At 48.8% G+C, this 13,196-nt stretch overlaps 1 protein-coding gene across 1 annotated transcript in view; it reads right to left on the bottom strand.

Moving 5' to 3' along the window:
* The window catches only part of LOC121546013 (zinc finger protein castor homolog 1), a 91,260-nt gene that overhangs the window by 49,621 nt on the left and 28,443 nt on the right, over positions 1 to 13,196 (bottom strand). The window lies entirely within an intron of this gene.

The raw sequence follows: 13,196 nt of genomic DNA on the forward strand, positions 1-13,196 counted from the left end.
AGACATGATGTCCCAGATCTGCTCAATTGGATTCAGGTCTAGGGAACAGGTGGGCCAGTCCATAGCATCAATGCCTTCCTCTTGCAGGAACTGCTGACACACTCCAGCCACATGAGGTCTAGCATTGTCTTGCATTAGGAGGAACCCAGGGCCAACCGCACCAGCATATGGTCTCACAAGGGGTCTGAGGATCTCATCTCGGTACCTAATGGCAGTCAGGCTACGTCTGGCGAGCACATGGAGGGCTGTGTGGCCCCCCAAAGAAATGCCACCCCACACCATGACTGACCCACCGCCAAACCGGTCATGCTGGAGGATGTTGCAGGCAGCAGAACGTTCTCCACGGCGTCTCCAGACTCTGTCACGTCTGTCACATGTGCTCAGTGTGAACCTGCTTTCATCTGTGAAGAGCACAGGGCGCCAGTGGCGAATTTGCCAATCTTGGTGTTCTCTGGCAAATGTCAAACGTCCTGCACGGTGTTGGGCTGTAAGCACAACCCCCACCTGTGGATGTCGGGCCCTCATACCACCCTCATGGAATCTGTTTCTGACTGTTTGAGCAGACACATGCACATTTGTGGCCTGCTGGAGGTCATTTTGCAGGGCTCTGGCAGTGCTCCTCCTGCTCCTCCTTGCACAAAGGCGGAGCTAGCGGTCCTGCTGCTGGGTTGTTGCCCTCCTACGGCCTCCTCCACGTCTCCTGATGTACTGGCCTGTCTCCTGGTAGCGCCTCCATGCTCTGGACACTACGCTGACAGACACAGCAAACCTTCTTGCCACAGCTCGCATTGATGTGCCATCCTGGATGAGCTGCACCACCTGAGCCACTTGTGTGGGTTGTAGACTCCGTCTCATGCTACCACTAGAGTGAAAGCACCGCCAGCTGTCACGGTTTCGGCCGAGGCTGCTCCTCCTCCTTGTTCGGGCAGGCTTCGGCGGTCGTCGTCCCCGGAGTACTAGCTGCCACCGTTCGATGTTTCATGTTTGTTTGGTTTTGTCTGTTTGTACACCTGTCCCTTGTTAGTGTTTGATTTGGTTGCCTATTTAGTTTTCGTGTGTGGGGGCAGGTGTTATGTGGTATTGTTTATTGTCAAGCTGTTGCTCTTTTTGTATTACTCTCGTGTTTGTTGTTTTCCGAGAGTCCGCACTGTGTGCGCTATCTTCATTTTACGCACTGTGTGTGTTGTGCGTAATTTTTTATTTTGCCTCCCGGTTGGGTTGGCTATTCGCCTGTTTGGTGCTGCATTTTGTTAACTAAAGTCTGTTGACGAACGCCCGTGTTTCCTGCGCTTGATTTCCTCACCGCATCTACACTCAGCTACTGACAGAATACCACATCACATCATGGAGTCAGCAGGAGCACCCGCACCGACAGAGGTCATGGAGGACCGTCTTCGTGGACAGGAGGACCGGATTAACCAGATCGGTCACGCCTTGGATCGGGTGATGAACACTCTCCACCGATGGGAAAGCAGCGGGGTACCCACGCCCCCACCTACCGGACCATCCCCATCGGTCAGTCCTCCTGTCCACATTCCGGAACCCAGTGGGATTCGGCTCTCGCTCCCGAGGGCGTACGACGGCTCCGCTGCCGGGTGTCAAGGGTTCCTGCTACAGGTGGAGCTCTACCTCGCCACTGTACACCCGGCGCCCTCGGGACACGAGAGCGTCTCCGCCCTCATCTCCTGTCTCACCGGCAAGGCGTTGGAGTGGGCCAACGCCGAATGGAGGAGAATGGACGCCGCTACCATCACCTATGCGGAGTTCTCCCGCCGCTTCCGGGCCGTGTTCGACCATCCACCAGAAGGGAAGGCGGCGGGGGAGCGTCTGTTCTTCCTCCGACAGGGGATGAGGAGCGCACAGGATTTGCCCTGGAGTTCCGGACTCTAGCGGCAGATGCAGGGTGGAATGAGCGGGCCCTCATAGACCACTTCCGTTGTAGCCTCCGGGAGGACGTCCAAAGAGAGTTGGCGTGCAGGGATACCATGTTGACGTTTGACCAACTAGTCGACATGGCCATTCGGTTGGACACCCTGCTCGCCACCCGTGGACGCCCCGGATGGGGGTCGCCCATTTCACCCTCCAGCACCTCCGAGCCGAGCCCTATGGAGCTCGGAGGTGCTGGCGCTAGAGAAAGGAGGAGTAGGAACCCGAGGGGGGCCGTCCCCTGCACCAACTGTGGCCGTGGAGGGCACACCGCGGCTAGGTGTTGGGGAAGGTCCCCCGGTGGAGGTGAAGGCAGGCCACGCATTGGGGAGTCCTCCCAGGTGAGTAGGCGCCCTACTTACCCAGAGCTTTCTGTCGTTCACATAACCTTGCCTGTTTGTTTTCCACAGGTAGCACCTCGTTCCCAGCATAAGGCGCTAGTCGATTCAGGCGCAGCTGGGAACTTTGTAGATCGCCAGTTCTGTGTAGAATTAGGGATTCCTCTCCTTCCCGTTGATAAGCCTTTCCCTGTACATGCCCTAGATAGCCGTCCGTTAGGATCTGGGTTGATTAGGGAGGTCACAGCGCCCCTTAAGATGGAGGCGCAGGGGGGTCATGAGGAGACGATTCAGCTCTATCTGATTGACTCTCCTGCGTATCCGGTGGTGCTGGGGCTTCCCTGGTTGATTACCCATGACCCTACTATTTCGTGGCGAGAGAAAGCTCTTAAAGGGTGGTCTGCTCAGTGTGAGGGGCTGTGTCTGGGTGTTTCCATAGGGGCGACCTCGGTGGAAAGTCCGAATCTAATGCCTGCACTGCATATTCCCCCGAGTATGAGGATTTGACACTGGTGTTTAGTAAGACTAGGGCGCGCAGCTGCCGCCTCATAGACAGGGGGATTGTGCGATAGATCTCCAGTTAGGAGCAGCCCTCCCGCGGAGCCATGTGTATCCCTTGTCTCAAGAGGAGAGGAAGGCGATGGAAACTTACATCGCCGAGTCTCTGAGACAGGGATACATACGGGCCTCCACTTCACCCGCTTCCTCAAGCTTCTTTTTGTGAAGAAAAGGATGGAGGTCTGCGCCCGTGTATTGATTACCGCGGTCTCAATCAGATTACGGTGAAGTACAGCTATCCACTTCCTCTGATTGCGACTATGACGGAATCATTACACGGTGCTCAGTTCTTCACAAAATTGGATCTCAGGAGCGCATATAACTTGGTGCGAATTAGAGAGGGTGATGAATGGAAGACAGCGTTTAGCACGACCTCCGGTCATTACGAGTATCTCGTCATGCCATATGGGTTAATGAATGCTCCCTCAGTCTTCCAATCCTTCGTCGATGAGATTTTCCGGGACATGCAGGGGCAGGGAGTAGTCGTGTACATAGACGATATTCTGGTGTACAGTTCTACCCGAGCAGAGCATGTAGCCCTGGTGCGCCGAGTGTTGAGGAGGCTGTTGGAGCATGACCTATATGTCAAGGCAGAGAAATGTCTGTTCTTTCAGAAGTCGGTCTCCTTTTTGGGTTATCAGTTGTCTGCGTCAGGGGTGAAGATGGAGGTTGACCGGGTGTCAGCTGTGCGTAGATTGGCAAACCCCAAACACTGTGAAAGAGGTGCAACAGTTCTTGGGTTTTGCGAATTACTACCGGAGGTTTATCCGGGGTTTTGGACAGGTGGCAGCTCCCATAACGTCTCTGTTGAAGGGGGGTCCGGTGCGCTTGCGGTGGTCAGCTGAGGCGGACAGGGCTTTTGGGAGACTGAAGGACCTGTTTACCTCGGCGCCGGTGTTGGCGCATCCGGATCCCGCTTTACCATTCCAGGTAGAGGTAGACGCGTCCGAGGCCGGTATTGGGGCCGTTCTCTCACAACGGTCTGGCTTGAGGGGGCTCAACACCCTTTCCTCATTTTGACTGACCACCGTAACCTGGAATACATCCGGGCAGCTAGGACTCTGAATCCTCGCCAGGCCCGCTGGACTATGTTTCTAGCCCGGTTTGTGTTTAAAATCACTTACATCCCTGGGTCCCAGAACGGGAAGGCAGATGCCCTGTCTCGGCGGTATGACACGGAGGAGAGGTCCGTTGAGCCCACTCCCATACTACCAAAGTCTTGTCTGGTTGCACCGGTGGTATGGGAGGTCGATGCAGAGATCGAGCGGGCGTTACGCACCGACCCAAGTCCTCCACAGTGTCCAGTGGGTCGGACGTACGTTCCGCTCGAGGTACGCGATCGCCTCATTTATTGGGCTCATACGTCCCCCTCCTCTGGACATCCAGGTATTGGCCGGACAGTTCACTGCCTTAGCACTAAGTACTGGTGGCCAACGTTAGCCAGGGATGTGAGGATTTATGTCTCCTCCTGTTCGGTGTGTGCCCAGTGTAAGGCGCCCAGACATTTGCCCAGGGGTAAGCTACAACCCCTGCCCGTTCCACAACGACCCTGGTCCCACCTCTCGGTGGATTTTGTTACAGACCTTCCCCCTCACAGGGGAATACTACCATCCTGGTCGTTGTGGATCGGTTCTCGAAGGCCTGTCGTCTCCTTCCCATGCCGGGTCTCCCTACTGCCCTACAGACCGCTGAGGCTCTGTTTACCCATGTCTTCCGGCATTACGGGGTACCCGAGGATATAGTGTCTGATCGAGGCCCCCCAGTTCACCTCCAGAGTGTGGAGAGCGTTTATGGAACGGTTGGGGGTTTCGGTGAGCCTTACCTCGGGTTACCACCCGGAGAGTAATGGGCAGGTTGAACGTGTCAACCAGGATGTGGGTAGGTTTCTGAGGTCTTATTGCCAGGGCCGGCCGGAGGAGTGGGCGAGATACGTCCCGTGGGCCGAGATGGCACAGAACTCTCTCCGCCACTCCTCCACCCAACTAACCCCTTTCCAGTGTGTGTTAGGGTACCAGCCGGTTCTGGCACCTTGGCACGAGAGCCAGATCGAGGCCCCTGCGGTGGATGAGTGGGTGCGGCGCTCGGAGGAGACATGGAACGCGGCCCACGTTCATCTGCAGCGGGCCATCCGTCGGCATAAGACGAGCGCCGATCTCCACCGCAGTGAGGGGCCTGTGTACGCACCTGGAGATCGAGTCTGGCTCTCGACCAGAAACCTGCCCCTCCGCCTGCCCTGCCGGAAGCTGGGTCGGCGGTTTGTGGGGCCATTCAAAGTCCTGAGGAGGTTGAACGAGGTGTGTTACAGGTTAGAACTGCCTATTGATTACAGGAATATTAACCCCTCGTTCCATGTGTCTCTCCTCAGGCCGGTGGTAGCTGGTCCACTCCAGGACTATGAGATAGAAGAGACTCCTCCGCCCCGTTGGACATCGAGGGGCTCCGGCGCACACTGTGAGGTCCATCCTTGATTCGAGACGCCGGATGGGGGGTCTCCAATATCTCGTGGAGTGGGAGGGGTACGGCCCGGAGGAGCGGTGCTGGGTGCCGAGGAGGGACATATTAGACCTGTCCCTGCTGACCGAGTTCCATCGGGGTCATCCTACGCGCCCTGCTCTGCGTCGTCCTGGTCGTCCCCGGCGCACGGCTGTAGCCGCGCGTCAAGGGGGGGGTACTGTCACGGTTTCGGCCGAGGCTACTCCTCCTCCTTGTTCGGGCAGGCTTCGGCGGTCGTCGTCCCCGGAGTACTAGCTGCCACCGTTCGATGTTTCATGTTTGTTTGGTTTTGTCTGTTTGTACACCTGTCCCTTGTTAGTGTTTGATTTGGTTGCCTATTTAGTTTTCGTGTGTGGGGGCAGGTGTTATGTGGTATTGTTTATTGTCAAGCTGTTGCTCTTTTTGTATTACTCTCGTGTTTGTTGTTTTCCGAGAGTCCGCACTGTGTGCGCTATCTTCATTTTACGCACTGTGTGTGTTGTGCGTAATTTGTATTTTGCCTCCCGGTTGGGTTGGCTATTCGCCTGTTTGGTGCTGCATTTTGTTAACTAAAGTCTGTTGACGAACGCCCGTGTTTCCTGCGCTTGATTTCCTCACTGCATCTACACTCAGCTACTGACACCAGCATTCAAAAGTGACCAAAACATCAGCCAGGAAGCATAGGAACTGAGAAGTGGTCTGTGGTCACCACCTGCAGAACCACTTCTTTATTGGGGGTGTCTTGCTAATTGCCTATAATTTCCACCTGTTGTCTATTCCATTTGCAAAACAACATGTGAAATGTATTGTCAATCAGTGTTGCTTCCTAAGTGGACAGTTTGATTTCACAGAAGTGTGATTGACTTGGAGTTACATTGTGTTGTTTAAGTGTTCCCTTTATTTTTTTGAGCAGTGTATTTAGCAGTCTTGTTTACCAGTCTTATGGCTTTGGGGTAGAAGCTGTTCAGGGTCCTGTTGGTTGCAGAGTTGGTGCACTGGTACGGCTTGCCATGCGGTAGCAGAGAGAACAGTCTATGGCTTGGGTGGCTGATATCTTTGACAATTTTTTGGGCCTTCCATTGACACCTCCTGGTATAGAGTTCCTGGATGGCAGGGAGCTAGGCCCCAGTAATGTACTGGGCCGCACTCATCACCCTCTGTAGCGCCTTGCGGTCGGGTGCCTTGCAGTTGCCGTACCAAGCGGTGATGCAGCCAGTAAAGATGCTCTCAATGGTGCAGCTGTACAACCATTTGAAGATCTTAGAGCCCATGCCAAATCTTTTCAGCCTCCTGAGGGGGAAGAGGTGCTGTCGTGCCCTCTTCCAACAGTGTGGGTGTGTGTGGACCATGTTAATTCCTTAATGATGTGGATACCGAGGAACTTGAAGCCCTCGACCCACTCGACTACAGCCCCATCGATGTGGATCGGGGTGTGCTCGCACCTACGTTTCCTGTAGTCCACGATCAGCTCCTTTGTATTGCTGACATTGAGGGAGAGGTTGTCCTGGCACCACACTGCCAGGTCTGTGACCTCCTCCCTGTAGGCTGCCTAATCATCGTCGGTGATCAGTCCTACCACCATCGTGTCATCAGCAAACTTGATGATGATGTTTGGGTCGTGCGCGGCCACACAGTCGTGGGGGAATAGGGAGTACAGGAGGAGACTAAGCACTCACCCCTGAGGGTCCCCCTTGTTGATGGTCAGTGTGGCGGATGTGTTGTTGCCTACCCTCACCAACTGGGGGGCGGCCAGTCAGGAAGTCCAGGATCCAGTTGCAGAGGGAGGTGTTCAGTCCCAGGGTCCTGAGCTTGGTGATGAGCTTGGAGGAGACTTTGGTGTTGAATGCTGAGATGTAGTCAATGAACAGCATTCTTACATAGGTATTCCTTTTGTCCAGGTGGGTGAGGACAGTGTGGAGTGCAATAGAGATTGCGTCATCTGTGGATTTGTTTGGGCGGTATGTGAATTGGAGTGGGTCCAGGGTGTCTGGGACAATGGTGTTGATGTGAGCCATGACCAGCCTTTCAAAGCATTTCATGGCTATAGATGTGAGTGTTACGGGGCGATAGTTATTTAGGCAGGTTACCTTGGCATCCTTGGGCACGGGGACTATGGTGGTCTGCTTGAAACAAGTTCGTTTTACAGACTGGGTCAGGGATAGGTGTCAGTGAAGACCTTTGCTAGCTAGGTATTCCATCTGGCCCCGCGGCCTTGCAAATGTTAACCTGTTTAAAGTCCACAAATCAAATATTGCATGTGACAAACAGTTTCATAACTTACGGCAAGGTCAAGCAAGTTAATGTTTCCGACAGTTTACTAAACATCTATTGATTTAGAGTTACTGCAAGTCAGCACAAAGAAAACAGCACTGCCTCCGCTATTCCAGCACCATTTTAACATCATTAAAACAACTAGGCTATAAATGCTTAGTCTAATATGTTTTACATTTACATTTCTGTCATTTAGCAGATCCTCTTATCCAGAGCAATTTACAGTAATGAGTGCATACATTTATGTACTGCCATGCTCTACCAACTGAGCCACACCGGAACCCCTAATACAGTGAATACAAAAACTTAAAGATACCAAAAACAATTTAGTTCAATCAATATTTAAGTGATAATGCCCAAGAAGCCGGTGTTTGGAGGATATATTGGCACAGGTGTTGTTAGGCCCAAGACGAAGGCCCAAGACTTTTATACAACGGGTTACCAACAAATTCAAATAATGATTTACATATTTTAATTAAAATTATTAATATATTCACACTATTTCATCCTTCCACAAGATATAGTCCCGACACAAATCTAGGGTTGCTACCCAAGCTGGCTGGACGTTCGTTCTAACAGTTCAGTTTTTTGGTTCTGTTCTAAATGTTCCATTGCCATACTGGCTGGCAACGTTCTTATCCCTTGCTTGCTAGTTAGCCAACTAGCTAACTTACAGTCATGTCAAACAGTGCAGCCAGAATAACAGAAAAGGAGCTGCATTTGCATTTCTTTTTTGCTGTTTTCTAGTGACATTTATTTGGATACATCCATAACAATGAGCTAATGATGCGCGATTTCACCTGGTGTAGAAAATGTGCTCTCTTGTCAGGACACTGTTGTTCAGAGGAGCTAGCCAACAACACAACTAACACAATCACTTCAAACTGACGCTGGAAAGACAGCAAACTAGCTGCACTTCGTTTTTCAATTGATAGTTCTTTTTATATATCCATAAAAATTATGCTGATTCATGATTTCGACTGGCTGAGAAAGCTGCCTACCTCTCTGCCTCATCCCGACTCCCGACACGTTCATTACTATGGGACAGCTGGAGATCGAATTTGAATATTGAAACAATGTTGCAAATGTCGGAGAAACAGACAGCAAAATGTATACACATCTCCGCTGTTGAAAACTAAATGTTAGTCTAAAATAAATGTGAGATAATGTCTAGATGCTTTTTATAGTGGAGATCAAGTTCATAAATTGCCTGGCTGGGCTGATGAGACAGTGGATTGCGCAGTCAGATGGAACAGAGTAAATAGGCATTTTAACGTCATAGATTTAGCCGGTGGTAACATGTGGAATAGATACCAGCTGGAATGCGGTTTTAACCAATCAGCATTCAGGATTAGACCCACCTGTTGTATAATGCTAAATAACATGTGGCTGTCCATGGTACTGATTTATGTGTGTGTGTGTGTGTGTGTGTGTGTGTGTGTGTGCATGTGTGTGTTTGTGCGTGCGCAAGTTAAAAAAACATGTTGACTCACCCTACTTGTAGACTAGTTGAACGCCAATGCCATCCTCCCCTCTTTAATGTTGGCTATGACTCTGTCATACAGTAGTACACACTTTTAGTTTTGTTGTCATAGGGTACCTGACTAAAATGCTTGCTATCCTAACTTCCTTGCATGGGCAATAAGGAACCAGCTAAGTTAGCTAGCTAGTTAACGTGAGCCTACTAGGCTACATCTAGGCTACATGCTGAACTGAAATTGTCTTAAGTGGCACAATATATTAATTTATGGTTAGATCAGAATCTCTGTTATAATCATTGGCCTGTACGGAGAATTATGTCAAAACCACAAGTCCAAATCCCCATTTCCATCCATGGCTTAGGAAAGGGCAGCTGTAGCTAGCTAGCTACTGCAGGACAACACAAGCAGACCAAAAACAGACACGTTTTTCTGACCATGGTGTTTTGCTTTTGATGTGATTTGATTTGTGTGAAGCCAAATGCCAACTGGCCTCCGCTGCGCCAGGACTACCCACAGTTGAGTCAGCTCAACGCTGATTGGCTAATTCTTTTATAAAAAAATTGTTATCAAGGGAGGTCTAATGTTTGCTGGCATCAATCAATCAAATGCAATGGCGGTAAAACAGATTATAGTTTCCTTGCATTCCTTGGTCTTAGTGCCAGCATTGGTTTGTGGTGGTAAATAGGCAGCTACAAAAAACATTTTGGTAAATACGTAGTATAGTCTGCAGCTCATCATGATGTACTCTATCTCAGGTGGGCAAAAACTTGAGAATTCCTTAACATTAGAGATCGCACACCAGCTGTTGTTAACAAAGAGACACACCACTCTTCCTCGTCTCACCCGAGTCTGCCATCTGGTCTTGACGATGTATAGAAAACCTGCGAGATGTACACTGAGTATACCAAATATTAGGAACACCTTCCTGTGGGAAGCATTGGAGTTTACATGGGCCAGCATCCCTGTTGAATGCTTTCAACACCTTGTAAAGTCCATGACCCAACGAATTTAGGCTGTTTGCAAAAGGGGGGGTGCAACTCAATATTATCCAGAAGCAGGGGCGGTGTGTTCATTAGGGCGATATGGGCGATGCACTGCCAAACGGGAAAAGGAAGGGATTTTTGTTCTAATCAATTATATCACGGCAACAGTAGTTATCAGTGTTCTAATTTAGACGTCTGATCTGCCACTAAATGTCCAATCAGGCTAAAGTCGTGCTTCAAATGGCCCCGCCCCTTTTGGGGCGATTTCAGTCAGGTTGAAAATCGCCCAGGAGTCTCTCATAGACTCTCATGTAAAATCTTTTTTTTTTCAAATATCAGAGCTTTCAATACAATCTCTATGGGTTCCGGGAGGGCTTGCACTTACGCGCTTTCGTCATACGTAACATAAGTAACCATGAACATAACTAAGAAAAGAGCGGGTAGCAGCGTCAATCAATTCACGTACTACTGGCAAGATGGCTAGCTTTGCGAGGCAAAGATGAAACTGAGGGCTCCACCAACCCTGGTATTTTTCTAGGACTTGTCAACTTTGTGGCACAATTAGATGAGGTGTTTGATGACCATCTTAAAAATGCTAAAGTTTTCAAGGGCACATCAAAGACCATTCAAAACGAGCTACTGGAGTGTATGCTAGCGGTCATGAGGGAACATATTGTGGAGGAGGTGAAGTCGGCGAACTTCGTAGCTATCCAAGCTGACGAGACCACGGACGTTTCTACACAGACACAGCTGGTGCTTGTGCTGAGGTACATAGATAGCAACCACAAAGTGCAGGAGCGCTTTTTTGAGTTCCTTCCCATCTCGGAATCAACCTCAGTCTCAATCGCCAGTGTGCTTTTGGAGAGACTGAACGGTCTTTTGCCGACGACGAGAAAGTCAAACTCATTGCGCAAGCTTACGATGGAGCCAGTGTGATGAGGGGAGAGAAGGCTGGTGTGCAGCAAAAGGTGCGTGAGCATTTCAAGAATGCCCATTACGTGCATTGCTATGCGCATCAGCTGAATTTGATCATGCAGCAAGCTAGAACAGTTTCAGTACAAGTAATGTAGCCTCTCTCTCTCTTTGTCCCTCCCTGTCTGTCTCTTTAACACACACACGCCCAAATCAGTTCACAGTTGATGTTGTTTAAAATAGTTATTTTTCATTTTAAAAAAGTAAAAAAAAATAATAATCTGTTCATGTTCATTTTTACAAATCTATACAATTGGCCAGAATATGGTTGTTCATATTTACAAATCTATACAATTGGCCAGAATATGGTTGTTCATTTTTACAAAGCCATACAGATAGCTGTGTTTACCTTTTCTATAAATTATTTTCAAATTCTGTTTTCAGGCAAAATGTCTATCACTGTTCATTTTCACAAATCTATACAAGAGGGCAGAATATGGAAGTCTATAAAAATTTCTTATTACCAATAACTTGCATCAATGTTTTCAGTAGCCTCTATCAAAAGCTCCTGCTTGCTTGTTGTGAATTATGCTCAGGTGCACATATTTCCAATTCAACCATGAGGCCTTTTTGAAGCAAGTAATGTGTATATCAGTATTGACTTATATGCTGCCCCTGTCTTCATGTTGTTGCTGGACATATCTTTTTTAAAATGTGTGTAGGTCACCTAAATCATCAGAAAAATTGCCCCCCCGAGAATTTTTTCAGGAGCCGCCACTGTCCAGAAGCTGTTTTCGGTCATAGGAAATGATGGCAGAGACATTATGTAAAATCAAGGTTAAGATCAGCGTTAAAAAAACATACAAAATAGCAGAATTGGTCAGGAGCCCGTAAGACGGCTACTATCCACTGCAGTGCCATCTTTCAACTAGATAATATTCTAGGAGTGTGTCATGTAACATATCATGAGTTCTCACTACCAAAGGAGCTGCCCATCTTAGCTTGGCGGATACTGACACCCAAATGTCTAGATTGACTTGAAACCAATCTAGAAGCCCTTCAAGTCAATGAGAGATGGGGACTTGACTTGAATAACCCCAACTAAAATTCTAAACGACAACTTCAAATAATTTCAAAGCCCTTTTTCCCTCCATTATATTCAGCCAAATAGACATCTTGTCTAACACTGAAAGTAGGACTTTTAAATTTTATGCGTTGTGACAAAGATTAGAGCTACAGATGCCTTAATTCAGAAAAGCAGATGGAACGGTGGAAAAACATACAGCTTGAGTTGTGTGAGGATTTTACATCTACGACAAATCTGCTTGTGTTTGCCTAATTCTTTTAGACCATATGCTCAGGCAAACATACAGGCCTGTTTTCTGATCTGCTTAACACTTTTTTCCTCCCTCCCTGTGTCATATATGAATACTCTTGGGACAGGAACAAGATTAATCAAGTGAAAGGGGATTAAAAGCAGTCCCAGAGCAACGGCTGCTGTCTCCAGGAAAATAAAATAAAAACATTGAAAAGGAACCATATTTCAAGCATATTTACAATTAACCCAGGATAAAAGGCCAATTGTCAAAGACCAATTGTGCACAGAATTAGCTTAGTGAGAGAAAAAAGGTATTGGATGAGTGCCAGCAGTCATAATCTGATCAGCGGACACACGTCAACAACGTTTCATCTGCGCAAGCCTTTGTTAGGCGTGAGCAGAGATGAAGTGATGACATATTATTCATCTCTGTATATCATAGAACCCCCAGTTCTCTCCTTCGAGTGGTCAGGAAGAAACAGAAGGTACTGCATTTGTGAACAGAACACTGAGTTATGGAGACGTTTCCGAATCACCCAGGTAAATAAACCTAATAAACCTTTATTTAACCTAAATCAAGGTTAAATAAAGGTATTCAGCGACACTGGTTCTATGGGTTCTTACAGTAGGGGATGTAGAGTACAGCACATTTGCAGGCAATGAACCATGGCTGTTCAGAGTAAAGCATTACCCCACTGCTGTTATCTCGTTTGTCATGGTGACACAAGGTATGGCCTAGGCTACAGAGAGGGGGAGCCTGCAATTTGTGGGAGATGGGGAAACAAGGAAAACAAGTGTCTGACTAGGCCACCTAGATGGGGGGTGTACGGTATCCATTTGAGGACAACCTTACAAAACCTCTAATAGGTAGTAGTTACTTTTGTCATTGGGAGTGGGGGACCTTTGTCAGAGGAAGTAGGGACTTAAGTCATAAGGT

This window comes from Coregonus clupeaformis, chromosome 30 (assembly GCF_020615455.1).
Source record: "Coregonus clupeaformis isolate EN_2021a chromosome 30, ASM2061545v1, whole genome shotgun sequence".
Taxonomy (NCBI): Eukaryota; Metazoa; Chordata; class Actinopteri; order Salmoniformes; family Salmonidae; genus Coregonus; species Coregonus clupeaformis.